This window comes from Lissotriton helveticus, chromosome 5_1 (assembly GCF_964261635.1).
Source record: "Lissotriton helveticus chromosome 5_1, aLisHel1.1, whole genome shotgun sequence".
Taxonomy (NCBI): domain Eukaryota; kingdom Metazoa; phylum Chordata; class Amphibia; order Caudata; family Salamandridae; genus Lissotriton; species Lissotriton helveticus.
The window spans coordinates 1,895,365,355-1,895,392,521 of NC_136065.1; the positions used below are offsets into that span (position 1 = coordinate 1,895,365,355).

General features: G+C 50.3%; 1 protein-coding gene across 8 annotated transcripts in view; it reads left to right on the forward strand.

Annotated features, from left to right (window-relative positions):
• The window catches only part of LOC144755958 (signal transducer and activator of transcription 5B), a 1,707,375-nt gene that overhangs the window by 712,728 nt on the left and 967,480 nt on the right, over nt 1-27,167 (forward strand). For all 8 annotated transcript variants that reach the window (XM_078645393.1, XM_078645400.1, XM_078645396.1 and 5 more), the window contains one exon: nt 25,976-26,041. The gene's annotated coding sequence lies outside the window, so the exon portion shown is untranslated. The remainder of the gene's footprint in view (nt 1-25,975; nt 26,042-27,167) is intronic.

Consider the following 27,167-nt stretch of genomic DNA (forward strand, 5'->3'; position numbering starts at 1 on the left):
CAAGGAAGAGTTTCAGAAGGACATTTAAAAAATATATTTTTAAAGAGTTTTACATAGCGCGAACTAGACCCGAAGATATCCGGTATCTGAGCGCTTTACATGAGCACCAGTTTAGTTACAGACGGACACATTCATTCTTTTTTAGGTCTCGGCAACGAGAACTATTGTCACCGAGTAAGCTCGCAAGGGAGTACAGAGCGGTGCACGAGCCGACCAGGGTCTGTGGACGCGCACACACCCAGGCAGGCAGGCAGGCACGGAAAGACACACATAGACAGACAGACAGACACACGCACGCACACGCACGCACACACACACACACACACACACACACACACACACACACACACACACACACACACACACCCTCCCTCTCTGCCCACTCCCTCTCTGCCGCCCCCCCTCTACCCCCACTCACCGGGCTCTTTCCCTCCGCAGCGGGTCAGTCATGGCAGCAGGCAGACTCGGTGTCTTCTCCGGCGATCTTCAGCTGATGTGCACGCCCACGCTGCGTCTCGTGCGCGCCCACCACGCTGTTTCGCGCCCGTTGATCCTCAGCTTGTGATTACTACTCCTTCTAACCCGGATTCTAAATTACTATTTCTTGGTTCTCTAACTCCACTCTGTTGATTCGTAACAAACTGATATTCAGCACATTTCACAGTCCCGCTTTTGCTTCTCATAAATACAATAAGATTATTTTAAGCAAATGTCTACCCTGCTTTTGGTCCTGTGCCTATTATGCTTCGGACTATAAAGTTTTAGAAAGTGTGGTGGAAGATTCCATGAGTGCAGAGTGCAGAGTGCAGAGTGCAGAGTGCAGAGTGCAGAGTGCAGAGTGCAGAGTGTGCAGAGAGAGTGTGCAGAGTAGTGAGTAGTGAGTAGTGAGTAGTGAGTAGTGAGTGCAGAGTAGTGAGTGCAGAGTAGTGAGTGCAGAGTAGTGAGTGCAGAGTAGTGAGTGCAGAGTAGTGAGTGGTAAGTGCAGAGTAGTGAGTAGTGAGTGCAGAGTAGTGAGTGCAGAGTAGTGAGTAGTGAGTGCAGAGTAGTGAGTGCAGAGTAGTGAGTAGTGAGTGCAGAGTAGTGAGTGCAGAGTAGTGAGTAGTGAGTGCAGAATAGTGAGTAGTGAGTGCAGAATAGTGAGTAGTGAGTGCAGAGTAGTGAGTGCAGAGTAGTGAGTGCAGAGTAGTGAGTGCAGAGTAGTGAGTGCAGAGTAGTGAGTGCAGAGTAGTGAGTGGTAAGTGCAGAGTAGTGAGTAGTGAGTGCAGAGTAGTGAGTGCAGAGTAGTGAGTGCAGAGTAGTGAGTGCAGAGTAGTGAGTGCAGAGTAGTGAGTGCAGAGTAGTGAGTGCAGAGTAGTGAGTAGTGAGTGCAGAGTAGTGAGTGCAGAGTAGTGAGTAGTGAGTGCAGAGTAGTGAGTGCAGAGTAGTGAGTAGTGAGTAGTGAGTGCAGAGTGCAGAGTAGTGAGTGCAGAATAGTGAGTAGTGAGTGCAGAATAGTGGGTAGTGAGTGCAGAATAGTGAGTAGTGAGTGCAGAATAGTGGGTAGTGAGTGCAGAATAGTGGGTAGTGAGTGCAGAATAGTGGGTAGTGAGTGCAGAATAGTGAGTAGTGAGTGCAGAATAGTGGGTAGTGAGTGCAGAATAGTGGGTAGTGAGTGCAGAATAGTGGGTAGTGAGTGCAGAATAGTGAGTAGTGAGTGCAGAATAGTGGGTAGTGAGTGCAGAATAGTGAGTAGTGAGTGCAGAATAGTGAGTGCAAAGTAGGGAGTAGTGAGTGCAGAGTAGTGAATGCAGAGTAGTGAGTGCAGAGTAGTGAGTGCAGAGTAGTGAGTGCAGACTAGTGAGTGCAGACTAGTGAGTGCAGAGTAGTGAGTGCAGAGTAGTGAGTGCAGACTAGTGAGTGCAGAGTAGTGAGTGCAGAGTAGTGAGTGCAGAGTAGCGAGTAGTGAGTGCAGAGTAGTGAGTGCAGAGTGCAGACTAGTGAGTAGTGAGTAGTGAGTGCAGACTAGTGAGTAGTGAGTAGTGAGTGCAGACTAGTGAGTAGTGAGTGCAGAGTAGTGAGTAGTGAGTGCAGAGTAGTGAGTAGTGAGTGCAGAGTAGTGAGTAGTGAGTGCAGAGTAGTGAGTAGTGAGTGCAGAGTAGTGAGTGCAGAGTAGTGAGTGCAGAGTAGTGAGTAGTGAGTGCAGAGTAGTGAGTAGTGAGTGCAGAGTAGTGAGTAGTGAGTGCAGAGTAGTGAGTAGTGAGTGCAGAGTAGTGAGTAGTGAGTGCAGAATAGTGGGTAGTGAGTGCAGAGTAGTGAGTGCAGAGTAGTGAGTGCAGAGTAGTGAGTGCAGAGTAGTGAGTGCAGACTAGTGAGTGCAGAGTAGTGAGTGCAGAGTAGTGAGTGCAGAGTAGTGAGTGCAGAGTAGTGAGTGCAGAGTAGTGAGTAGTGAGTGCAGAGTAGTGAGTGCAGAGTAGTGAGTGCAGAGTAGTGAGTGCAGAGTAGTGAGTGCAGAGTAGTGAGTGCAGAGTAGTGAGTGCAGAGTAGTGAGTGCAGAGTAGTGAGTAGTGAGTGCAGAGTAGTGAGTAGTGAGTGCAGAGTAGTGAGTAGTGAGTGCAGAGTAGTGAGTAGTGAGTGCAGAGTAGTGAGTGCAGAGTAGTGAGTGCAGAGTAGTGAGTGCAGAGTAGTGAGTGCAGAGTAGTGAGTGCAGAGTAGTGAGTGCAGAGTAGTGAGTAGTGAGTGCAGAGTAGTGAGTAGTGAGTGCAGAGTAGTGAGTAGTGAGTGCAGAGTAGTGAGTAGTGAGTGCAGAGTAGTGAGTAGTGGGTAGTAAGTGCAGAGTAGTGAGTGCAGACTAGTGAGTGCAGACTAGTGAGTGCAGAGTAGTGAGTGCAGAGTAGTGAGTGCAGAGTAGTGAGTGCAGAGTAGTGAGTAGTGAGTGCAGAGTAGTGAGTGCAGAGTAGTGAGTGCAGAGTAGTGAGTAGTGAGTGCAGAGTAGTGAGTGCAGAGTAGTGAGTGCAGAGTAGTGAGTAGTGAGTGCAGAGTAGTGAGTAGTGAGTAGTAAGTGCAGAGTGGTGAGTAGTGAGTAGTAAGTGCAGAGTAGTGAGTAGTGAGTAGTAAGTGCAGAGTAGTGAGTGCAGAGTAGCGAGTAGTGAGTGCAGAGTAGTGAGTAGTGAGTGCAAAGTAGTGAGTGCAGAGTAGTGAGTGCTGAGTAGTGAGTGCAGAGTAGTGAGTAGTGAGTGCAGAGTAGTGAGTAGTGAGTGCAAAGTAGTGAGTGCAGAGTAGTGAGTGCAGAGTAGTGAGTGCAGAGTAGTGAGTGCAGAGTAGTGAGTGCAGAGTAGTGAGTGCAGAGTAGTGAGTGCAGAGTAGTGAGTGCAGAGTAGTGAGTGCAGAGTAGTGAGTGCAGAGTAGTGAGTGCAGAGTAGTGAGTGCAGAGTAGTGAGTGCAGAGTAGTGAGTGCAGAGTAGTGAGTAGTGAGTGCAGAGTAGTGAGTAGTGAGTGCAGAGTAGTGAGTGCAGTGTAGTGAGTGCAGAGTAGTGAGTGCAGAGTAGTGAGTGCAGAGTAGTGAGTGCAGAGTAGTGAGTGCAGAGTAGTGAGTGCAGAGTGCAGAGTGCAGAGTAGTGAGTGCAGAGTAGTGAGTGCAGAGTAGTGAGTGCAGAGTAGTGAGTGCAGAGTAGTGAGTGCAGAGTAGTGAGTGCAGAGTAGTGAGTGCAGAGTAGTGAGTGCAGAGTAGTGAGTGCAGAGTAGTGAGTAGTGAGTGCAGAGTAGTGAGTAGTGAGTGCAGAGTAGTGAGTAGTGAGTGCAAAGTAGTGAGTAGTGAGTGCAAAGTAGTGAGTAGTGAGTGCAAAGTAGTGAGTGCAGAGTAGTGAGTGCAGAGTAGTGAGTGCAGAGTAGTGAGTGCAGAGTAGTGAGTAGTGAGTGCAGAGTAGTGAGTGCAGAGTAGTGAGTGCAGAGTAGTGAGTAGTGAGTGCAGAGTAGTGAGTGCAGAGTAGTGAGTGCAGAGTAGTGAGTGCAGAGTAGTGAGTGCAGAGTAGTGAGTGCAGAGTAGTGAGTGCAGAGTAGTGAGTGCAGAGTAGTGAGTGCAGAGTAGTGAGTGCAGAGTAGTGAGTGCAGAGTAGTGAGTGCAGAGTAGTGAGTAGTGAGTGCAGAGTAGTGAGTAGTGAGTGCAGAGTAGTGAGTAGTGAGTGCAAAGTAGTGAGTGCAGAGTAGTGAGTGCAGAGTAGTGAGTGCAGAGTAGTGAGTGCAGAGTGCAGAGTAGTGAGTAGTGAGTAGTGAGTGCAGAGTAGTGAGTAGTGAGTGCAGAGTAGTGAGTAGTGAGTGCAGAGTAGTGAGTAGTGAGTGCAGAGTAGTGAGTAGTGAGTGCAGAGTAGTGAGTAGTGAGTGCAGAGTGCAGAGTAGTGAGTGCAGAGTAGTGAGTAGTGAGTGCAGAGTAGTGAGTGCAGAGTAGTGAGTGCAGAGTAGTGAGTGCAGAGTAGTGAGTGCAGAGTAGTGAGTGCAGAGTAGTGAGTGCAGAGTAGTGAGTGCAGAGTAGTGAGTGCAGAGTAGTGAGTGCAGAGTAGTGAGTAGTGAGTGCAGAGTAGTGAGTAGTGAGTGCAGAGTAGTGAGTAGTGAGTGCAGAGTAGTGAGTAGTGAGTGCAGAGTAGTGAGTAGTGAGTGCAGAGTAGTGAGTAGTGAGTGCAGAGTAGTGAGTGCAGAGTAGTGAGTGCAGAGTAGTGAGTGCAGAGTAGTGAGTGCAGAGTAGTGAGTGCAGAGTAGTGAGTGGTAAGTGCAGAGTAGTGAGTAGTGAGTGCAGAGTAGTGAGTGCAGAGTAGTGAGTGCAGAGTAGTGAGTGCAGAGTAGTGAGTAGTGAGTGCAGAGTAGTGAGTAGTGAGTGCAGAGTAGTGAGTAGTGAGTGCAGAGTAGTGAGTAGTGAGTGCAGAGTAGTGAGTAGTGAGTGCAGAGTAGTGAGTAGTGAGTAGTGAGTGCAGAGTAGTGAGTAGTGAGTGCAGAGTAGTGAGTAGTGAGTGCAGAGTAGTGAGTGCAGAGTAGTGAGTAGTGAGTGCAGAGTGCAGAGTAGTGAGTGCAGAGTAGTGAGTAGTGAGTGCAGAGTAGTGAGTGCAGAGTAGTGAGTGCAGAGTAGTGAGTGCAGAGTAGTGAGTGCAGAGTAGTGAGTGCAGAGTAGTGAGTGCAGAGTAGTGAGTGCAGAGTAGTGAGTGCAGAGTAGTGAGTGCAGAGTAGTGAGTGCAGAGTAGTGAGTGGTAAGTGCAGAGTAGTGAGTGCAGAGTAGTGAGTGGTAAGTGCAGAGTAGTGAGTGGTAAGTGCAGAGTAGTGAGTGCAGAGTAGTGAGTGCAGAGTAGTGAGTGCAGAGTAGTGAGTGCAGAGTAGTGAGTGCAGAGTAGTGAGTAGTGAGTGCAGAGTAGTTGTTGGACAGGCCACATGAAGGGCTCGCTCCCTCCCCGCAGGACAGGGCCCGGGCCACCGTCAGCACCATTGCCCGGCCCAGCCGCCATCTTGGACACGGCACCACGCGGCCGCGCGGCCTCAGCCCGACCCCAACCCTGGGCCTGGCCAGGCCCCGACATCCCGGCACCACCCTCCACCCAGGAGGTGAACGGACCACTTGGTAGGTCAATGGGAGTACGAAGTGTCGATGGCTCTCCCCCGCCAGGTGCCGAGCACCCCCAGCCTCCTCGGGCGCTGGCTCCACCCCCCTGCTGGGTGTCTGGACTCCCTCATCCCAGACCTCCCGACCTCCAAGAGCGAGGGTCCGGACATCAAAGGGCGCCAGACCTATAACTGAGGCAGCCCCAGGAAGGCAGTTGTATCCTGGAGTCGAGAGACACCGAGAAGAACTCATCCTTGACGGACTGTTGGCGCTGCCACAGCCCTGCCTTGTGAACTATTGTCCTGCCTGCTGGCGCTGCCGCGGCCCTCTGCAACCTTCATCCTCGTGGGACCTGCTGGCACTGCCGCGGCCCTCTGCAACCTTCGTCCTCGTTGGGACCTGCTGGCGCTGCCGCGGCCCGTAGTAACCTCCATCCTCGTGGGACCTGCTGGCGCTGCCGCGGCCCGTTGCAACCTGCATTCTCGTGGGACCTGCTGGCGCTGCCGCGGCCCGTTGTAACCTTCATCCTCGTTGGGACCTGCTGGCGCTGCCGCGGCCCGTTGCCACCTACGACCTCTTCGGGACCTGCCGGCGCTGCCGCGGTCCGACCCATCCGAACACCGAGCTCGAGGATTGTGAGCTATCACCGTTACACCTCAGTACCCGTAGGTACCAAGACTGTCCCGCTACCCCCTTCCCTTACTAGAGACTAGAATTGAGAGGATCATCGTGTCCTGATCGCCTTGTATCGTACCACTCTACTACCAGAAGTGCCTATAAAAGGTGTTACCCTGATCTTTGTGTGGTGTCCATCTGTGGGGGGGAAGTTACCTGTCTGTGCGATCACTGTGCACGGCCGACCCTCCAGGTCTCCGTCTAACATTGGTGGCAGCGGCGGGATCCGAACCAACGCGTACCGTACAGACAGTAACTCACCCTACGACTAAAACCACAATGACGACCAAAGAGAGCGGATCGGCGGAGAAGTTCCAGATGGAAAAGCTGGAAGAATACAACCACCGAGAGCTCAAACAATTTTGCATGGACTTAGGCATTGCTACCACCGGGCTAAGCACAAAAGAAGACTTCAAAAACGCCCTAGAGGCCTGGGCAGAGACAAATACCGCAACCCCCCGGGACCCCGCAGCCCCGGAAGTCAACACCACCCGGACGGAGGAACGGAGAACAGGCCCTTCCCGTGAAGAGATCCAAGAGCGGGAAAAAAATAGATTACACGAGTTAGACTTGGCACGACTCAGATTAGACGGAGAATTGAAACTGGCGGAACAAAAAATAAACTTAGAACACTTACGGCTCAGAGAAGAGCGAGAGGAAAAACAGAGACAGAGAGACCTCGAAGAAAAAAGACTGGCATACGAGCACGAGTGCAAACTAGCGGAGATAGAAATACGCAAACTGAACAAAAACCTAGGGGTGCCCGAGCAACCGCACTCCCCGGGTCCTACCGAGCAGAAGGTCCACATCCCCAAGGATGTGGTCCGAGAATATCACCGGAATGACGACATACAGCAGTGGTTCAAGGCCTATGAGATTGCCATGACCGCCCACCGGGTCGCTCGAAGTGACTGGGGAGCCGGTCTATGGGGGAGATTCGACAACGAGGGTCGTGATGCCCTGCTGCAGCTTCCGGACCATCAAATGACGTCCTATGACCACATGAAGGCCGCCCTCCTCAGTCGATATGGGCTTACACCCGAAATGTACCGCCAGAGGTTCCGCAACTGCACCCGGATCCCAGGTACGACGTGGTTGGAATACGTGAACTATTTCAGCCGAGCCTTCGAGGGGTGGATCAAGGGTAACAACGTAACCACTTACGAACAACTCTTCAATATCATTGTGTGGGAGCACCTCTCCAACAACTGCTTCGTCGAGCTCAGGCAGCACCTCCTCGACAGTAAATTGACTGAACCCCGGCAGCTCGCCACCGAGGCTGACCGGTGGGAGAGCACCCGAGTGGCCCGGAGTGGGCCGAATGAGCAGAACAGAACCAACCAAGGTCATCATCGTCCCCGAGGAGGAGGAGGAGGCCCGGGCCGGGGCAGAGACGCCGTCCCGGCCGCACCCACTAACGCCACCCCGGCCCCAGCAGGCCGGGGAAACCCCCCGATGCGCCCGGGGTTCCGAGCTAACGTGACGTGTCATCGATGCCAGCGAGTCGGCCACTATGCCAGTGACCCGACCTGCCCGAAGAACCAGGCCCCCGGGCCCCGCCAGATGGCGGCCGCCGCCCTGGGAGAAGAACAAGTCTCCGAAGACAGGGAGACCTATGAGTCGGAGCAGTTCGAGTGGGAACCCGCCGCCATGACCCTGGCATGCCTAGGAGGAAGAGACATGGTCCCGCGGACTCCCCTGCCCGCCAACACTCGGAAGTACAGCCAATGGGTGAGCATCAATGGGCGCAAGGCCGAGGCCCTGCGTGACACCGGGGCCAGTGTGACGGCCGTCCGCTGTCACCTGGTGACCCCAGAACAAATCCTACCAAACGTACTTTGCCCCGTCCGATCGGCAGATAACTCGGAGAGTCTGTGTCGGATGGCCTGCGTCCCCTTCGAATGGGGAGGAGTGTCCGGCATGCTGAAAGTAACTGTCCGTGACGATGCCCCCGTAGACTGCCTCCTGGGGAACGATCTCGAGAGCTCCCCGTGGGCCGCTGTGGAAAGAAGAGAGCATCTGGGGATGTTGGGTCTCCCGGACTGGGCGTGCGTAACCACCCGGTCCATGGCCACCCGCACCATCCCTAGACCAGAAGAACCAGAATGGGCAGCACCTCCGCCCTCGATCACTTCAGAAGAAGACTTCCTCCAGACCGACCACCCGGACCCCACCCCAGAGGGGTCCACACAGCCCCCCGAGCTTCCCGACCTGGCTCAGTGGCGCCAAGAAGGGGGGCCCACCCAGGAACAATTCCGGCAGGAGCAAAAGACCTGCCCCTCCCTCGAGGGATTGCGACAGCAAGCGCTCGCCCAGAGCCAAGGAGACACCACCGGGGCCCACTGGGTTTATTGGGACAATGACCTCTTGTACAGCGAACAGAAAATCGCAGAACTGGGGGCCGGGCGAGTGCTGGTGGTGCCCCTCCACTTCAGAGACTTCCTGTTGAACCTAGCCCATGATGTCCCCCTGGCCGGGCACCTGGGCCAAGACAAGACCTACCACCGCCTGGTGACTCACTTTTTTTGGCCCAAAATGAGAAATGACGTATCCAACCATTGCCGGTCCTGCCCGACCTGCCAGGCCAGCGGGAAGAGCGGCCGCAAACTCAAGGCACCCCTACAACCATTCCCCGTGGTGACCACCCCGTTCGAAAGGGTGGGAATAGACATTGTGGGGCCCCTGGACCCCCGAACAGCACAGGGGCATCGCTTCATCCTGGTCCTGGTGGACCACGCTACCCGCTATCCTGAGGCGGTCCCCCTTCGTACTATAACAGCCCCAGTAGTGGGTCGAGCCTTGATGGGGATCTTCTCTCGAGTGGGCTTCCCCCGGGAAGTCGTCAGCGACAGGGGTACGAACTTTATTTCAAAGTATATGAAATCCCTCTGGCAGCAGTGCGGAGTCACTTACCGCTTCACCACCCCCTATCACCCCCAGGGGAACGGACTAGTCGAGCGGTTCAACCGCACCCTCAAGGGGATGATCATGGGGCTGGAAGAACCCCTACGCCGCCAGTGGGACGTGCTACTACCGTGCCTCTTCTTCGCCTACCGAGAAGTCCCCCAGAAGTCCCTCGGCTTCAGCCCCTTCGAACTCCTGTACGGACACCCCGTTCGCGGGCCTCTCAGCCTAGTGAAGGAGGAATGGGAGATGGCCCCCCTAAAGACCCCCCCGGACGTCTACAAATACCTCCTGACCCTCCGCAATCAGACCCGGAAATTCAGGGAAATCGCTAGAGCCAATCTAGAGGCCAGTCAAGAGGACATGAAGAAGTGGTACGACCAACATGCCTCCTCCATCGAGTTTGAACCGGGTCAGCAGGTATGGGTGATGTCTCCCATCGAACCGTGTGCCTTGCAAGACAAATGGACGGGGCCCTTCAAGGTGATCGAGCGCAAGAGTCCCGTCACCTATCTCATCGACCTGGAGTCCCCCCGGAACCCCCTCCGGGTCCTCCATGCCAACAGGCTCAAACCCCACTTCATGCGCTCAGAACTCAGCCTGCTGATGGCTACCGACAGTGGTACGGAAGGAGACTCCGAGCCCCTCCCTGACCTACTGAGGACTCGGGAAAGGGATGGCTCGGTGGACGGGGTCCGACTCTCCGAGGCCCTGACCCCAGAGCAGCGTCAAGATTGCCGGGCCCTCCTGCTGCCGTTCGCAAACCTGTTCTCCCTCGCACCCGGAGTCACCTCCTGGTGCCTGCACGACGTGGACACGGGGGACAGTCCTCCTGTCCGACACCGGGCGTACCGAGTACCGGATCGGGTACGTACATGCATCCAAGAAGAAGTCTCCAAGATGCTCGCCCTCGGGGTCATCGAGCCTTCGGACAGTCCCTGGGCCAGCCCGGTCGTCCTGGTCCCCAAGGCCGCGGCACCGGGCACCACACCTGAGCTCCGATTCTGCATCGACTATCGGGGGCTCAACGCGGTCACCCGAACCGACGCTCACCCTATCCCCCGCGCAGATGAACTGGTCGACCGCATGGGGGCAGCCCGCTACCTAAGCATCTTTGACCTGACAGCGGGCTACTGGCAGATCGGCCTCACCCCCAGGGCCCAAGAACGTTCCGCTTTCTCCACCCCGGACGGACACTACCACTTCAGAGTGATGCCCTTCGGCATGAAGAACGCTCCAGCCACCTTTCAAAGACTGGTGAACCAGGTATTGGCGGGCCTCGAAGAATTCAGCGCCGCCTACCTGGACGACATCGCGGTATACAGCCGCCACTGGGCAGACCACCTCCACCACCTCCGAGAGGTCCTGCAGGCCCTCCAACAGGCCGGCCTCACCATAAAGGCCAGCAAGTGCCAAATCGGCCAGGGGTCCGTAACCTACCTCGGACACCAAGTGGGGAGCGGTCTGGTGGCTCCCCTCCAACTCAAGGTAGCTGCCATCCAGTCCTGGCAACCCCCCGAGACACAAACAGAGGTCCGAGCCTTCCTGGGGCTCACCGGATACTACCGGCGGTTTGTGAGGGACTATGGCAGCATTGTGGGGCCCCTCACGGAACTCACGTCCAAGAACAGCCCAAAGAGAGTCAACTGGACGCCCGACTGTCAAGCAGCCTTCGAGACGCTGAAGGCCGCCATGTGCACCGCTCCTGTACTCCGGGCCCCCGACTACAGCCGCGAGTTCATCGTGCAGACCGATGCCTCCGACCATGGTATTGGGGCCGTCCTCTCCCAACTGAACACCGAAGGGGTGGACCAACCAGTGGCCTTCATCAGCAGACGCCTACTGCCCCGAGAACAGCGCTGGAGCACCATTGAGCGAGAGGCCTTCGCTGTGGTATGGGCCCTCAAGAAGCTCCGGCCGTACCTCTTCGGAACCCATTTCCGGGTACAGACGGACCATCGGCCCCTGCAATGGCTCATGCAGATGCGGGGGGAGAACCCCAAACTATTGCGATGGTCCATCTCCCTGCAGGGGATGGACTTCACTGTGGAACATCGCCCTGGCCAAGACCACGCCAACGCGGACGGCCTGTCCCGCTTTTTCCGCCTCGACGAGGAAAGTCCCCAAGAAGATGGGTGACTCTCCCCGCCTTCAGCTGGGGGGGACGCATGTTGGACAGGCCACATGAAGGGCTCGCTCCCTCCCCGCAGGACAGGGCCCGGGCCACCGTCAGCACCATTGCCCGGCCCAGCCGCCATCTTGGACACGGCACCACGCGGCCGCGCGGCCTCAGCCCGACCCCAACCCTGGGCCTGGCCAGGCCCCGACATCCCGGCACCACCCTCCACCCAGGAGGTGAACGGACCACTTGGCAGGTCAATGGGAGTACGAAGTGTCGATGGCTCTCCCCCGCCAGGTGCCGAGCACCCCCAGCCTCCTCGGGCGCTAGCTCCACCCCCCTGCTGGGTGTCTGGACTCCCTCATCCCAGACCTCCCGACCTCCAAGAGCGAGGGTCCGGACATCAAAGGGCGCCAGACCTATAACTGAGGCAGCCCCAGGACAGGAAGGCAGTTGTATCCTGGAGTCGAGAGACACCGAGAAGAACTCATCCTTGACGGACTGTTGGCGCTGCCACAGCCCTGCCTTGTGAACTATTGTCCTGCCTGCTGGCGCTGCCGCGGCCCTCTGCAACCTTCATCCTCGTGGGACCTGCTGGCGCTGCCGCGGCCCTCTGCAACCTTCGTCCTCGTTGGGACCTGCTGGCGCTGCCGCGGCCCGTAGTAACCTCCATCCTCGTGGGACCTGCTGGCGCTGCCGCGGCCCGTTGCAACCTGCATTCTCGTGGGACCTGCTGGCGCTGCCGCGGCCCGTTGTAACCTTCATCCTCGTTGGGACCTGCTGGCGCTGCCGCGGCCCGTTGCCACCTACGACCTCTTCGGGACCTGCCGGCGCTGCCGCGGTCCGACCCATCCGAACACCGAGCTCGAGGATTGTGAGCTATCACCGTTACACCTCAGTACCCGTAGGTACCAAGACTGTCCCGCTACCCCCTTCCCTTACTAGAGACTAGAATTGAGAGGATCATCGTGTCCTGATCGCCTTGTATCGTACCACTCTACTACCAGAAGTGCCTATAAAAGGTGTTACCCTGATCTTTGTGTTGTGTCCATCTGTGGGGGGGAAGTTACCTGTCTGTGCGATCACTGTGCTCGGCCGACCCTCCAGGTCTCCGTCTAACAGTAGTGAGTAGTGAGTGCAGAATAGTGAGTAGTGAGTGCAGAATAGTGGGTAGTGAGTGCAGAATAGTGAGTAGTGAGTGCAGAATAGTGAGTGCAGAGTAGTGAGTGCAGAGTAGGGAGTGCAAAGTAGGGAGTAGTGAGTGCAGAGTAGTGAGTGCAGAGTAGTGAGTGCAGAGTAGTGAGTGCAGAGTAGTGAGTGCAGAGTAGTGAGTGCAGAGTAGTGAGTGCAGAGTAGTGAGTGCAGAGTAGTGAGTGCAGAGTAGTGAGTGCAGACTAGTGTGCAGACTAGTGAGTGCAGAGTAGTGAGTGCAGAGTAGTGAGTGCAGAGTAGTGAGTAGTGAGTGCAGAATAGTGGGTAGTGAGTGCAGAATAGTGGGTAGTGAGTGCAGAATAGTGGGTAGTGAGTGCAGAATAGTGGGTAGTGAGTGCAGAGTAGTGAGTGCAGAGTAGTGAGTGCAGAGTAGTGAGTGCAGAGTAGTGAGTGCAGACTAGTGAGTGCAGACTAGTGAGTGCAGACTAGTGAGTGCAGACTAGTGAGTGCAGACTAGTGAGTGCAGACTAGTGAGTGCAGAGTAGTGAGTGCAGAGTAGTGAGTGCAGAGTAGTGAGTAGTGAGTGCAGAGTAGTGAGTAGTGAGTGCAGAGTAGTGAGTAGTGAGTGCAGAATAGTGAGTAGTGAGTGCAGAATAGTGGGTAGTGAGTGCAGAATAGTGAGTAGTGAGTGCAGAATAGTGAGTGCAGAGTAGTGAGTGCAGAGTAGGGAGTAGTGAGTGCAGAGTAGTGAGTGCAGAGTAGTGAGTGCAGAGTAGTGAGTGCAGAGTAGTGAGTGCAGAGTAGTGAGTGCAGAGTAGTGAGTGCAGAGTAGTGAGTGCAGAGTAGTGAGCGCAGAGTAGTGAGCGCAGAGTAGTGAGCGCAGAGTAGTGAGCGCAGAGTAGTGAGTGCAGAGTAGTGAGTAGTGAGTGCAGACTAGTGAGTGCAGAGTAGTGAGTAGTGAGTGCAGAGTAGTGAGTGCAGAGTAGTGAGTGCAGAGTAGTGAGTGCAGAGTAGTGAGTGCAGAGTAGTGAGTGCAGAGTAGTGAGTGCAGAGTAATGAGTGCAGAGTAGTGAGTAGTGTGTAGTGAGTGCAGAGTAGTGAGTAGTGAGTGCAGAATAGTGAGTAGTGAGTGCAGAATAGTGGGTAGTGAGTGCAGAATAGTGAGTAGTGAGTGCAGAATAGTGAGTAGTGAGTGCAGAATAGTGAGTGCAGAGTAGTGAGTGCAGAGTAGGGAGTAGTGAGTGCAGAGTAGTGAGTGCAGAGTAGTGAGTGCAGAGTAGTGAGTGCAGAGTAGTGAGTGCAGAGTAGTGAGTGCAGAGTAGTGAGTGCAGAGTAGTGAGTGCAGAGTAGTGAGTGCAGAGTAGTGAGTAGTGAGTGCAGAGTAGTGTGTAGTGAGTGCAGAGTAGTGTGTAGTGAGTGCAGAGTAGTGTGTAGTGAGTGCAGAGTAGTGTGTAGTGAGTGCAGAGTAGTGTGTAGTGAGTGCAGAGTAGTGTGTAGTGAGTGCAGAGTAGTGTGTAGTGAGTGCAGAGTAGTGAGTGCAGAGTAGTGAGTGCAGAGTAGTGAGTGCAGAGTAGTGAGTGCAGAGTAGTGAGTGCAGACTAGTGAGTGCAGACTAGTGAGTGCAGAGTAGTGAGTGCAGAGTAGTGAGTAGTGAGTGCAGACTAGTGAGTGCAGAGTAGTGAGTAGTGAGTGCAGACTAGTGAGTGCAGAGTAGTGAGTGCAGAGTAGTGAGTAGTGTGTAGTGAGTGCAGAGTAGTGAGTAGTGTGTAGTGAGTGCAGAGTAGTGAGTGCAGACTAGTGAGTGCCGACTAGTGAGTGCAGACTAGTGAGTGCAGAGTAGTGAGTAGTGAGTGCAGACTAGTGAGTAGTGAGTGCAGAGTAGTGAGTAGTGAGTGCAGAGTAGTGAGTAGTGAGTGCAGAGTAGTGTGTAGTGAGTGCAAAGTAGTGAGTGCAGAGTAGTGAGTGCAGAGTAGTGTGTAGTGAGTGCAGAGTAGTGAGTGCAGAGTAGTGAGTGCAGAGTAGTGAGTGCAGAGTAGTGAGTGCAGAGTAGTGAGTAGTGAGTGCAGAGTAGTGAGTGCAGAGTAGTGAGTAGTGAGTGCAGAGTAGTGAGTAGTGAGTGCAGAGTAGTGAGTGCAGAGTAGTGAGTAGTGAGTGCAGAGTAGTGAGTGCAGAGTAGTGAGTAGTGAGTAGTGAGTGCAGAGTAGTGAGTGCAGAGTAGTGAGTGCAGAGTAGTGAGTGCAGAGTAGTGAGTGCAGAGTAGTGAGTGCAGAGTAGTGAGTGCAGAGTAGTGAGTGCAGAGTAGTGAGTGCAGAGTAGTGAGTAGTGTGTAGTGAGTGCAGAGTAGTGAGTAGTGAGTGCAGAGTAGTGAGTGCAGAGTAGTGAGTGCAGAGTAGTGAGTAGTGAGTGCAGAGTAGGGAGTAGTGAGTGCAGAGTAGGGAGTGCAGAGTAGGGAGTAGTGAGTGAAGAGTAGGGAGTGCAGAGTAGTGAGTAGTGAGGGCAGAGTAGTGAGTGCAAAGTAGTGAGTACAGAGTAGTGAGTGCAGAGTAGTGAGTGCAGAGTAGTGAGTGCAGAGTAGTGAGTGCAGAGTAGTGAGTAGTAAGTGCAGAGTAGTGAGTAGTGAGTGCAGAGTAGTGAGTAGTGAGTGCAGAGTAGTGAGTAGTGAGTGCAGAATAGTGAGTGCAGAGTAGTGAGTAGTGAGTGCAGAGTAGTGAGTGCAGAGTAGTGAGTGCAGAGTAGTGAGTGCAGAGTAGTGAGTGCAGAGTAGTGAGTGCAGAGTAGTGAGTGCAGAGTAGTGAGTGCAGAGTAGTGAGTGCAGAGTAGTGAGTGCAGAGTAGTGAGTGCAGAGTAGTGAGTGCAGAGTAGTGAGTGCAGAGTAGTGAGTGCAGAGTAGTGAGTGCAGAGTAGTGAGTGCAGAGTAGTGAGTGCAGAGTAGTGAGTAGTGAGTGCAGAGTAGTGAGTAGTGAGTGCAGAGTAGTGAGTGCGTGCAGAGTAGTGAGTGCGTGCAGAGTAGTGAGTGCGTGCAGAGTAGTGAGTGCGTGCAGAGTAGTGAGTGCGTGCAGAGTAGTGCGTGCAGAGTAGTGAGGGCAGAGTAGTGAGTGCAGAGTAGTGAGTAGTGAGTGCAGAGTAGTGAGTAGTGAGTGCAGAGTAGTGAGTGCAGAGTCGTGAGTAGTGAGTGCAGAGTCGTGAGTAGTGAGTGCAGAGTCGTGAGTAGTGAGTGCAGAGTAGTGAGTGCAGAGTAGTGAGTGCAGAGTAGTGAGTGCAGAGTAGTGAGTGCAGAGTAGTGAGTGCAGAGTAGTGAGTGCAGAGTAGTGAGTGCAGAGTAGTGAGTGCAGAGTACTGAGTAGTGAGTGCTGAGTAGTGAGTAGTGAGTGCTGAGTAGTGAGTAGTGAGTAGTGAGTGCAGACTAGTGAGTAGTGAGTGCAGACTAGTGAGTAGTGAGTGCAGACTAGTGAGTAGTGAGTGCAGACTAGTGAGTGCAGAGTAGTGAGTGCAGAGTAGTGAGTGCAGAGTAGTGAGTGCAGAGTAGTGAGTGCAGAGTAGTGAGTAGTGTGTAGTGAGTGCAGAGTAGTGGATAGTGAGTGCAGAGTAGTGGATAGTGAGTGCAGAGTAGTGGATAGTGAGTGCAGAGTAGTGAGTGCAGAGTAGTGAGTAGTGAGTGCAGAGTAGTGAGTGCAGAGTAGGGAGTAGTGAGTGCAGAGTAGTGAGTGCAGAGTAGTGAGTAGTGAGGGCAGTGCAGAGTAGTGAGTGCAGAGTAGTGAGTGCAGAGTAGGGAGTAGTGAGTGCAGAGTAGGGAGTGCAGAGTAGGGAGTAGTGAGTGCAGAGTAGTGAGTGCAGAGTAGTGAGTAGTGAGGGCAGAGTAGTGAGTAGTGAGTGCAGAGTAGTGGATAGTGAGTGCAGAGTAGTGAGTGCAGAGTAGTGAGTAGTGAGTGCAGAGTAGTGAGTAGTGAGTGCAGAGTAGTGAGTGCAGAGTAGGGAGTAGTGAGTGCAGAGTAGGGAGTGCAGAGTAGGGAGTAGTGAGTGCAGAGTAGTGAGTGCAGAGTAGTGAGTAGTGAGGGCAGAGTAGTGAGGGCAGAGTAGTGAGGGCAGAGTAGTGAGTGCAAAGTAGTGAGTGCGGAGTAGTGAGTGCGGAGTAGTGAGTGCGGAGTAGTGAGTGCAGAGTAGTGAGTGCAGAGTAGTGAGTGCAGAGTAGGGAGTGCAGAGTAGGGAGTGCAGAGTAGGGAGTGCAGAGTAGGGAGTGCAGAGTAGGGAGTGCAGAGTAGGGAGTGCAGACTAGTGAGTGCAGACTAGTGAGTGCAGAGTAGGGAGTAGTGAGTGCGGAGTAGTGAGTGCAGAGTAGTGAGTGCAGAGTAGTGAGTGCAGAGTAGGGAGTGCAGAGTAGGGAGTGCAGAGTAGGGAGTGCAGAGTAGGGAGTGCAGAGTAGGGAGTGCAGAGTAGGGAGTGCAGAGTAGGGAGTGCAGAGTAGGGAGTGCAGAGTAGGGAGTGCAGAGTAGGGAGTGCAGAGTAGGGAGTGCAGAGTAGGGAGTGCAGAGTAGGGAGTGCAGAGTAGGGAGTGCAGAGTAGGGAGTGCAGAGTAGGGAGTGCAGAGTAGTGAGTGCAGAGTAGTGAGTGCAGAGTAGTGAGTGCAGAGTAGTGAGTGCAGAGTAGTGAGTGCAGAGTAGTGGGTGCAGAGTAGTGGGTGCAGAGTAGTGGGTGCAGAGTAGTGGGTGCAGAGTAGTGGGTGCAGAGTAGTGGGTGCAGAGTAGTGGGTGCAGAGTAGTGGGTGCAGAGTAGTGAGTGCAGAGTAGTGAGTGCAGAGTAGTGAGTGCAGAGTAGTGGGTGCAGAGTAGTGGGTGCAGAGTAGTGAGTGCAGAGTAGTGAGTGCAGAGTAGTGAGTGCAGAGTAGTGAGTGCAGAGTAGTGAGTGCAGAGTAGTGAGTGCAGAGTAGTGAGTGCAGAGTAGTGAGTGCAGAGTAGTGAGTGCAGAGTAGTGAGTGCAGAGTAGTGAGTGCAGAGTAGTGGGTGCAGAGTAGTGGGTGCAGAGTAGTGGGTGCAGAGTAGTGGGTGCAGAGTAGTGGGTGCAGAGTAGTGGGTGCAGAGTAGTGGGTGCAGAGTAGTGGGTGCAGAGTAGTGGGTGCAGAGTAGTGAGTGCAGAGTAGTGAGTGCAGAGTAGTGAGTGCAGAGTAGTGAGTGCAGAGTAGTGAGTGCAGAGTAGTGAGTGCAGAGTAGTGAGTGCAGAGTAGTGAGTGCAGAGTAGTGAGTGCAGAGTAGTGAGTGCAGAGTAGTGAGTGCAGAGTAGGGAGTAGTGAGTGCAGAGTAGGGAGTAGTGAGTGCAGAGTAGGGAGTAGTGAGTGCAGAGTAGGGAGTAGTGAGTGCAGAGTAGGGAGTAGTGAGTGCAGAGTAGGGAGTAGTGAGTGCAGAGTAGGGAGTAGTGAGTGCAGAGTGGGGAGTGCAGGGTGGGGAGTGCAGGGTGGGGAGTGCAGGGTGGGGAGTGCAGGGTGGTGAGTGCAGAGTGGTGAGTGCAGAGTGGTGAGTGCAGAGTGGTGAGTGCAGAGTGGTGAGTGCAGAGTGGTGAGTGCAGAGTGGTGAGTGCAGAGTGGTGAGTGCAGAGTGGTGAGTGCAGAGTGGTGAGTGCAGAGTGGTGAGTGGTGTGTGCTGTTGAGTGCAGAGTGGTGAGTGGTGTGTGCTGTTGAGTGCAGAGTGGTGTGTGCTGTTGAGTGCAGAGTGGTGTGTGCTGTTGAGTGCAGAGTGGTGTGTGCTGTTGAGTGCAGAGTGCGGTGTATTGGCAATGTAAATGACAATGCCATTTATTTATGATTTAAAGAAAAAAAAAGAAATGTCATGAGCAATGCCAATAGCTCTACCTTTATTGATGCCGAGACCATTGCATTGTAAATGCTTGTTTAATAGGCATGGGGGGATTAAGTGTTTTGCCCAGAATCACAGGATGTTGAGCGTTGTTGCCAAGGCTCGAACCCTGTTCCCCATCTTTGAAGTCGACCATTCTAGCCGTAAGGCTACATCCTCTTCCCATTTGAGATGGAGGGTGAAACTTTTCAGGTGCCAGTAGAGCAGGCTGCTCTATGGATTGGCTCATGGTAGAAGAAAGAGGTTCGGGTGGGCTGACATGAAGGTGGTAGAGCTGCAGTGTTAGGGTGATAAACTATCTTTTATGGAGAGAAGAGGGAAGCTCTGGAAGGAGGGTGAGAGACGTGAGGGATAGAAGTTAGAGAAAGAAAGTTCAAAATAAATAGATGAAAGGGAATCAAGAGAGCTACGATAGGAGAAGTGAAAGTACTATGGGTGAGCTGCAGGAAGAAATGTGAATTGATACTGGGAAGAACCGAGGTTAGAGTAAAGTTTCGAACGAAAGAGGATACTTAGATTATTTCACTATTTTACTTACACAGTGTCCTGGAAGCCATTTGGATTGGATACACAGAAGGGGTAGAACGGATCAAGTTCTTGATAATTAACCTGATGGAATCCATCCATTAGTAAATAGTCACTAGTGTCTGAATTTAGCAGAAGACAGTGGCCACAAGTATATTTAATACTCAGGTTGTGTATGCAGAAACTGCGAATACATCCCCTTCAGAATGGCACACCAAAAGTGATCACAGGAGTGATTCAATGTTCAATTGTTTATTTTCATATATTCATTTTCAATATTTTAAATGTCCTTGACTGATATTAACAGCATATCAGAAAACAGCGTAAGCCGGTTAATTTTGAAGAACTCATTCCCCAATGCATTTCGGGCGGTGAAGCCCTTGATCACGGAGAGCTGCGGAGGAAGATAAACAGGGCGGGAATCAATGGGTGGTCAACGGAAATCGTGTGGGGGAGAATTACCAGTGCTATGGGTGTTGGGATTAGGGAGCGTGACTGCAAAAAGTGCTCGATGCTATTGTGAAGGTATGGGATGAGTGACACAAACTATTACCGCAAGTGTAAAAAAATTATTAATTAAAGTGTTAGCAGCGAACAGCTGACTGAGCAATAGACATAGTTTGGCAAACTTACTTCTAGGTAACGCGTAGCGCATGGAAAGCGCTGTCGATCAGCTCGCGGGTCTGCTGTCTCGTACGCCGGCGTGCGCGGTTAGTAAATGAAACGGATGAATAGAAAGCGGCATAGGACTCATGCATTAAGTGCCTAAGGTGAAGGAATCTATATGGGGGCCATATTGGAATGGTTAAAAAGTATCAGTGCCTGATGTAGGGAAGTAACATGAGATAAAATAAAATAAAATAAAATAAAAAGTAAAATAAAGTAAAGTGAAGAAACAAGGGTACAGAGAAACAGTTTTGTACAATGAAATAAGGAACGTGACAAACACATTACAGATACATTACAGGTAACAGCCAAATTCAAGACGATCATTGAGCCCATTGGGCTTCAGGGTCTGTAATAAGTAAATCCATTCTAATTCTCTTTTTAACAACAATTTGTTGTTGTCGATTCCTTCGTTCTTAGGGATGACTTCCAAAACAATGAATTTCAATTGGGCAATGGTATGGCGTGCATCAGCAAAGTGCATGGCTACATTAGATTTTTCCATTTTTAACCGTATGTTGGACTTATGTTCGTTGAGGCGGGTTTTTATTTTGTATTTGTAGTCTTGATCTAATACTGTTGATCGTTGAAGAATTGGCTAGCATACTCAAAGAATTAGAAGTGGAAATCAAAGAGGTCGATGATGAGATTAGAAATTTGCTGACACCGGATGATCTAACAACCACTCTCAATGACACTAAAATTTTGCTCGACAAATATCAAAAAGAGATCAATGATCGAAAAGTCAGAAAGTTCCGTCGGGACACGCTGGACTATACACTCGACGAAGTTTATTCCTGGGCCGACGTCTATGCTCAAAGACGTCGCAACAGACCATCAAACGTTAACACCGACACTTCATCATCTGATACAGATTCCACCAACCGCACATTTAGACGGCCACCAACCTCTAGACAACTACCGAGTAGTGAACAAGGCAGTACATCGACCACTGGAAGTGAACCAACTACATCTAGCCGTCATTTTTTAGAGGTCAGCCCAGACCAACTCGAAGACTCAGGAGGAGCAAGGCCAAAAGACAAAGAAAAGAGTCCACCCGCCACACGGAGCACGGTTGCAAAGAAGGATTTAAAACCAAAGAAGACAGTCTCGTGATCAACATCTCTAACGTAGACATTTCTAATTATCAAATGGACTTGTTAGAAAAAGGAACTTCATTTATTCCTACAACACCTACCAACCTGCTAGAACTCGAAGTGAGCACTTTCAAATTCATCAGAAAATTGCGACTACGTCATTATTTTGACAATACATTACCCACTGTAACTATCACTAAAGATGACCAACTTAAAGGCTTACGACCTCCCAGCACTTACCAACCACCGATCAGCCATAAGTGCATCGATCTATTTGAGACTCTGGTCCGTAAAGACCTACTGAAGATCAATTTCAAAACGCCTAGGAAGTCTCAGAACCTCACCAATAAAGATCGTGATACTCTTAAATCATTGGCCAACAATCCACGCATCAAAATCACAAAGGCAGACAAAGGCGGTGCTTTAGTTATCCTTGATGCTGAGATGTATACTCGAAAACTTAGTGAACACATACAAGACAATACGACCTACATGGCTTTGGATTACAATCCAACCAACGAATATCATAACATCTTGAAAGACCTTGTCAATAAAGCACATCAAACTGGTGTCATTGAAGAACGCACAAAAAAATATTTGTTACTGGACCATCCCAAAAGTCCGACCATGTACATGTGTCCTAAGATACACAAAAACCTTATGGACCCGCCATTTAGACCAATAGTGTCCACCAAACGATCGATTCATGAAACCATTGGCAAATTTATCGACAAGTATTTGCAACCCCTGGTTACCAAAGCTGATAGTTACATCAAAGATACTACGGATTTTTTAACCAAGTTATCCAGAATCCAAACACCCAAAAATGAACCATTTGTCCTTTGCACAGCTGACGTCAGTTCGCTATACACTTCAATACCCCACCAAGGGGGAATCGAAGCCATTGAACATATCTTACTAAACAGTGACATTGATCCATCCATACAAACGCTCTTGATGGAATTGCTAATATTTATTTTGTACCACAGTTACTTCAAAGTTGATAACCAATGGTTTTTGCAACTTTCCGGAATGGCAATGGGAAACTGCGCTGCCCCGTCATACGCGAATACATACATGGAACAGTGGGAAAGACACCATATGTACACCAATTCAAGTTTTCAAAATCATTCAAAAATGTACGCTCGGTACATAGATGACTTGTTTATTTTGTGGTCTGACACTAAAGAATCCCTTCATAATTTATTGACTGAAGTCAACAGCAAAGACCCTCGCATTAACCTCACATGGCAAATTAGTGAAAAGGAAATAGTTTTCCTGGATGTCCTCATAAAGAACACCCCTGAAGGCCTCAGCACGGATCTACACAGGAAGAGTACAGACCGTAACAATTCACTTCACTTTACAAGTTTTCATCAAGGATCCTTGAAGGAGCATCTACCTTTCTCTCAGATGTTGCGCGTTAAGCGCATAGTATCGGATGATGCTATCGTTGACATTCGTATCAAGGAAATGCACGACAGGTTTCGTGATCGAGGGTATCCTGAGAATATACTTCACCAAGCCCAATCACGTGTTGCCCACATCACCAGATCAGATAGCCTGGTTAAAACTCACAAAGTCACCGAACAACGTATGGTACTTGTGTCTAAGTATTCCACAGCAAGCGCATCATACAAAAAAATCATACGTAGACACTGGCCTATACTGCAGAATGAACCTGATTTTCAGGGCATATTTGAAAAACCACCCATATTTGCTCACACAAGAAGCAGAAATCTTAAAGAGATACTTGCCAGGCCGACTGAGACACCTAAACATCATCGTGGAACCCAACCCTGTTTAAATTGCAATCATTGCAATAATGTCATCAGAGGCAACAGTATACAACACCCCATGAAAGGATACAATATCAAACTCTCAGTTGATGCCACCTGCGACACCACCAATTTGATCTACGCCTTGAAATGCCCTTGCGGCAAACTATATGTTGGCAAAACAGAGCGCAAAATAAAAACCCGCCTCAACGAACATAAGTCCAACATACGGTTAAAAATGGAAAAATCTAATGTAGCCATGCACTTTGCTGATGCACGCCATACCATTGCCCAATTGAAATTCATTGTTTTGGAAGTCATCCCTAAGAACGAAGGAATCGACAACAACAAATTGTTGTTAAAAAGAGAATTAGAATGGATTTACTTATTACAGACCCTGAAGCCCAATGGGCTCAATGATCGTCTTGAATTTGGCTGTTACCTGTAATGTATCTGTAATGTGTTTGTCACGTTCCTTATTTCATTGTACAAAACTGTTTCTCTGTACCCTTGTTTCTTCACTTTACTTTATTTTACTTTTTATTTTATTTTATTTTATTTTATCTCATGTTACTTCCCTACATCAGGCACTGATACTTTTTAACCATTCCAATATGGCCCCCATATAGATTCCTTCACCTTAGGCACTTAATGCATGAGTCCTATGCCGCTTTCTATTCATCCGTTTCATTTACTAACCGCGCACGCCGGCGTACGAGACAGCAGACCCGCGAGCTGATGGACAGCGCTTTCCATGCGCTACGCGTTACCTAGAAGTAAGTTTGCCAAACTATGTCTATTGCTCAGTCAGCTGTTCGCTGCTAACACTTTAATTAATAATTTTTTTACACTTGCGGTAATAGTTTGTGTCACTCATCCCATACCTTCACAATAGCATCGAGCACTTTTTGCAGTCACGCTCCCTAATCCCAACACCCATAGCACTGGTAATTCTCCCCCACACGATTTCCGTTGACCACCCATTGATTCCTGCCCTGTTTATCTTCCTCCGCAGCTCTCCGTGATCAAGGGCTTCACCGCCCGAAATGCATTGGGGAATGAGTTCTTCAAAATTAACCGGCTTACGCTGTTTTCTGATATGCTGTTAATATCAGTCAAGGACATTTAAAATATTAAAAATGAATATATGAAAATAAACAATTGAACATTGAATCACTCCTGTGATCACTTTTGGTGTGCCATTCTGAAGGGGATGTATTCGCAGTTTCTGCATACACAACCTGAGTATTACTAGTTGGTGTTTTGACGGATGACACCACCCTTCGCGAGCACCCTTAACTCAATAATTGGTTTCCTAAACCTTACCTACCTTTGCTGTGCACCCCCGAACCTTCATCACAAGTATATTTAAGTCATTTAGCTGACAGCATTTTGGAGTGCCCGCAGTTTATTCAAGTGTCTTTTTTTTATGCCCATTTAAAACACTCCCCAACCAGCTTTTGGACCCAGCTGCAGCAAGTCGCCCCCCCCCCCTTCCCCTACTAGTGCCTCTCAGTTCCTGGACCCTTGGGGTGGCTCTCAGGCTCTTTAAATTAAGCTTTAGGATTTTTTGCAATGGCTAATGGGCCTGTCTGCACTGGAAGTACGCAGCTCGCACCAAAGTTCAGTGCAAGCTGCCACAGCCCGTCTCTTCGCACCGGAAGAATCTATCGCCCAAGTACATTTACATTTACATTCGCGACAAGCCCGACCATCGGACGCCACACTCTTCTTGCTCCCTGTAATCCTCTGCAATGCAAATGGGACTGTTGCCATAAAACTATAAAACTTAAGAATGTAAAACCTCAGCGGGATTAATCTGGGACAGTATTCGTCCGCACTCTATCGTGGTCGGCCTGAACTTTTGACCTTGACGCGATCCAGCACGACCTGATAGGCGGAGTAGGTGCTTTCTGCTTTTAGATGCTGTTTTACAGTTTATTTTGCAGTTTATTCTTTAAAAATTAATATCTCCAGTTCTACTAATTAGATTTTTGTTTTTTGGTCTTGTTTCATTTATTAAATTAAGCTCTATTTTTCTAACGTGGGATCCTTTTTGTGTGGTGTTTTATTTACTATTTGAAGTGTTATACAAAAACTTACACATTGCCTCTAGGTTAAGCCTGACTGCTCTGTACCAAGCTACCAAAGGTTTGAGCACACGTTAATTTGGGGTTTGCTTGTACCTTATACTGACCAGGGTTTTGGCTTGCTCCTTTACCAGGGCTCACACCCCAGGCAGCCTTTAACCCAATTTCCTACACATATGATATTCTTTCAGCGCATAGTTTTCATGATCCAGTCAACTCACTCCATTATTTGATATGCAGGTCTTTCTGCCTGTTTGGTTACATGGACGTGTCAAATTGATGTTTTTCATTTTGTATTTTATATTATTATATCACAAAATCTGATGTCATAAATGAAAAGTAACTGTCACGATCGTGGTTGCGTTCTTCTTTGGTCTTGCCGAATTTGAACTGCTAATTCCTGTGATAGAGAGAGGTGGCAATTCCCAGCTTTTGAAATATTCACCCTTTCATTTCGAAGGAGCAAATACGGATTGTTCAAACTATGGGGCCGATTAGGATTGCGGTGAATCCGCATCCTCCGCCACCGCCGGCCCGGAGGATGCGGATTCACCGCTGCGGTGCCTACAAAGACCTCCCGCCAGATTAGGATGGCTGGGGGGTCATCGGCGGACGGGAAGACCGTCCGCCGCTTTTCTGCTGCGGTCGCCTTCCGACCGTGGCGGAAAAGCTCTAATATGGTGGCGGTGTCTATCAGACACCGCCAGCCATATTAGGATGGGGCAGAAAACATGCTTTTCCGCGGCGACTTTTCCGCCGTGGAAAAGCATGTGGGCTTTGGTGTTTGGGGGCCCGTTGCGGGCCCCCAGGGTGTCGGGGGTGGGGGGTGCACATGGGGGGTACTTATGGTACCCCCCAGCATTTACATGCACAAAGTGGCCGGCACAGCACGGTGCCTGCTGCTTTATGCATGTAAATGTAAAACATGCATTTTTAACCTTGCGGCGGGGCCGCAAGGTAAAAGATACGGGATGTGACCGCCAGGGTGGCGGTCACATTCTAATTGCACCGGAGGGACCGCCGCTGCCCCTGCGGACGGTCTCTCCACCTCGGGGTGGCGGACGGACTCAGGTCCGTCCGCCATCTTAATAGGCCCCATAGTTGGCAAAAACAATGAAATAGACTTTCACAGAAGTGTGCATTTCAATAAAATGGATGTCTCTCACAGTTAATATGGTGTTGCCACACAACCCCGTAAACCTATGTGTTCCTATTTCTAGATATTTCCTAGACTAATTTTAATCCTTCATGCCCACCATACAGTCTTACTTCTTATTTGTGAAGCGTTCACTTTACACTTCTATGATGGTATTCAGTTTTTAAAAATTCTAACAAAGGGCAAACAGTTATTCCTTACACCCAGTTGTACTAGTCCTTGTTTCCCAAAACCCTGTTTCATAATTCAAACACAAATGGCATATTTTGAGCTACTTAAACAGGATGAAATGCCTAGATCAGTTCTGAAACAATATAAAAATTGTGTGCTCGTAATCAAACGTTGCTATGAGATTATTTAGGCATTGGAAGTTTTGCTTACTTTCTAAACTTATTATTATTATGTTTTTTTAGGACTGTGTTTATTTGCGCCTAGCGGTTGCCTTTTTCCCAGGCTAGCCGAGGCTGCCAGAGAGAAAGGTAAGACAAAGAATATTTATTTTAACTATTTGACTTCTATGTTTAAAAGTGAAAAAATAACAAATGTTCAGTTCGCTTCTAAAACCTTTTGCCTGGCATAACTTTGATTTACACCTTTACAAGTGCTGATATTCATATGCATACGATGTCAAATTCACAGTTGGAATATGAATGCAACTGTCTAGTTCAGGTTTGCATACGTGTCTTGGTTGCTCATGCTACCTTACAATTCTTCGCATGTGCCTTTCTGTTCTTGAGGGATCTCCCATTGGTAGGAAACAGTAGAGAGCCAGGACCATGTAATAGGATAATGTTATCTTTATGGTGACCAGTATCCCATCCCAGCTATCACTTCTATTCCCTGTGCATCACTCAGAGTCGGAATTGTTTCTAAGGGAACTGGTGAAGAGTAGCTGAATGCATGGGACTGGCTGCGTGCACATCCAGCATTAACAGCTTGAAGAGTAGTGTTGTTCTTGATACTTGGTGCCGAGGTTCCCAAAGCTTTGAAATAGGAAAGAGACTCAGAATAGGTATAACTGTTCAAATGATGAGAAGCATTTAGTTTAGGACTTTATCTTTAAATGGAATTAACACAGTGTGTTTAGCCTACACTGGGGCAAATCTCGTTTTGCATTTAGCCCTCTTGCTTAAGAAAGGTGTCTCCTTGGCGTGTACCAAGAAGTGATTGTACTGTTCTGCATGTAAGGGGATGGCGTACTGAGGCAGCTGCTAGCATTGGCCCTAATACATCACCGACACTCATCAGGAGATGCCCAGCGGGATATCAAATGTATGCGTCTACTAGGGGTCTTCAAAATGGAATAAACAGTACAAGTGTAGGTGTAAGACTTGGTTCTTCATTGACATCCTGCCTTTTCTCAATCCATTGTTTAGTGTTAGTAGGCAGTGCTTATTTCTGCTGATGTTCGTAGCTCACTCTTTTTTTGAGACCGGGAATTATTTTTCATCTTTCAAGTTACCTTTAGCATAACAGAGAAAGGTGGAAAAGGGAAAAAGAATGAATAAAACAGTGACAATGGGAGACTTCAGTGACCAAAAAAGATCCTGCAAGAATGAGATTAAAAAAAACAGGAAGCTGATGGTGGTTGAAGAAAGAGGTATG